We start from the raw sequence: 2,580 nt of genomic DNA on the forward strand, positions 1-2,580 counted from the left end.
AATCTCCTGGTGTGCCCGTTTGCTAAGACCCTTGGTAAAGCGCAGTATTGGGGTGGGAGTTACCCGATTTTCCAGGTGTTGTGTGTCTCAGTTCCCCTGGCTAGGAAAAGGGATTCCCTTCCCCCTTGCACTTCCCAGGTGAGGTGATGCTTTGCCCTGCTTCAGCTCTCCCTGGTCGGGCTGCAGCAGCTGACCAGCACCCATTGTCTGGCACTCCCTAGTGAGATGTACCCAGTACCTCAGTTGAAAATGCAGAAATCACCTGTCTTCTGTGTCGCTCGCTCTGGGAGCTGGAGACTGGAGCTGTTCCTATTTGGCCTAAAAGCATCTTATCTGCTATCTTGGGAAAATTAAAAGTAAAATCCTTTTAGAAATGTACAAGACACTTTACTTCAGTTTCATTGTTAAATACTGATAATAATACCTGTCTCGGTGTTTTTTTTTTTTTTTCTTTTTTTTTGAGGATTAAGAAATTACACCTAGTACAATAACTAGGATAGAGTATACTTTTAAAATATATTTCCCACCCCTCTTCCTTTTACAAACACATATCCATATCTCCCTTTCCCAGCTGCCTCTTGTAATTGGTATAGAAGTACACTTGCATTAATAATGTCAGGTGATTTTATTGCTCAAAAATTTCTTAAAGCTAATTATGAACTGGAAATAAATATTTTTACATATACATTTACCTTGACTTTTTTACTTAATATGTTTAAAATGCAGAGATAACGTGGCTAGGCATATTTCTGGAAAGACAAAAAATTTAATGAGTAGTATTTGCAGTAGTATACTAAACATAAAATACAGGGTTTTTAAAAAAATTTTATTGTAGATTCAGGGGGTACATGTGCAGTTTATTTATCTAGGTATATCATGTGATGCTGAAGTATAGGTTACAAATGATCCCATCACCCAGGTACCCAGGTACTGTGCATAGTACCCAACATTACCTTTTCAGTCCTTGGTCCCCTTCCCTCCCCCCACCCTCTAATAGTCTCTAGTTTCTATTACTCCTATCTTTACATCCGTGTGTACCCAACATTTAGCTCCCACTTATAAGCAATAAAATTTTGTATTTGGTTTTCTGTTTCTGTGTTAATTTACTTAGGATAATGGCCTCTAGTTGCATCCATGTTGCTGCAGATGACATGATTTTGTTATTTTATGGTTGTGTAGTATTCTGTGGTATGTACGTACCACATTTTCTTGATCCAATCCATTGTTGATGGGTACCTAGATTGATTCCATGTGTTTGCTATTGTGAATTGAGCTGCAATGAACATATGAGCACATGTGTCCTTTGGTAGAATGATTTGTTTTCTTTTGGATGTATACTCAGTATTGGGATCACTGGATGGAATGATAGTTCTGTTTTAAGTTCTTTGAAAAATCTCCAAACTGCTTTCCACAGGGGCTGAACAAATTTACATTCCCACCAACAGTGTATATGTAAGTGAGGTAGGAGAATAGAGAATTAGGATAACCAAGGGTTAAGGTAGAAGCAAAAGAACAGCAGGTGCATCTAGTTCTAGGAATTTAGGCAGGTGCATCTAGTTCTAGGAATTTGGAATTTACGGCAGCAGACAGGCTGCTCCTGTGTAACAAGACAGAACTTTCCACATCAGCCTCTGATTAACCACAGGCCAAGTCTCTACTTAGCCTCTGATTGGTCACTGGCCAATCCTTCATAGGGTGTAACCAATTAGAGGCCTCTAAAGGGCACTTAGGAGTGTTACCAAATTCTTTCAGCTTAGTGAAAACCCTAAAGAACATTGTAATTGGAGTTCTTGAGCCACTCGCTCAAGCCTGCTCCCACTCTTTGGAGTGTACTTTCATTTCGATACGTCTGCACTTTTGATGATGCTTCTTTCATTGCTTCATTCTTTCATTGCCTTGTTTTTGCATTTTGTTCAACTCTTTGTTGGATGCACCAAGAACCTGGACAACTTGCAGACAAGACCTTCCAGCAGGTAAGATAAGCATTTCCTTTTCTCTTCACCTTTGCCAGCATCTGTTGTTTTTTGACTTTCTAATAACACCTATTCTAACTTGTGTGCAATGGTATCTCATTGTGGTTTTGATTTGCATTTCTCTGATAATTAGCGATATAGAGCATTTTTTCATGTTTGTTGGTTGCTTGTGTGTTTTCTTTTGAGAAATGTCTGTTCGTGTTCTTTGCTCATTTTTAATGCGTTTATTTGGTTCTTGTTTGTTGCCTTAAGTTCCTTATAGATTCTTGATATGACACCTTTGCTGGATGCATAGTTTGCAAATATTTTCTCTCATTCTGCAGGTTATCCGTTTACTCTGCTGATAGTTTATTTTGCTTTGCAGAGCTCTTCAATATAATTAGCTTCTACTTGTCAATTTTTGTTTGTGTTGTAATTGCTTTAGAGGACTTAGTCATAAATTCTTTCCCAAGGCCTATGTCCAGAATGGTGTCTCCTAGGTTTTCTTCTAGGATTCTTGTAGTTTGAGGTTTTATATTTAAATATTTAATCCATCTTGAGTTAATTTTTGCATATGGTGAAAGATAAGGATGCAGGTTCAATCTTCTGCTTTTGACTAGCCAGCTAA

This window comes from Rhinopithecus bieti, unplaced genomic scaffold (genome assembly GCF_001698545.2).
Source record: "Rhinopithecus bieti isolate Rb0 unplaced genomic scaffold, ASM169854v2 scaffold_12238, whole genome shotgun sequence".
NCBI classification, from domain to species: domain Eukaryota; kingdom Metazoa; phylum Chordata; class Mammalia; order Primates; family Cercopithecidae; genus Rhinopithecus; species Rhinopithecus bieti.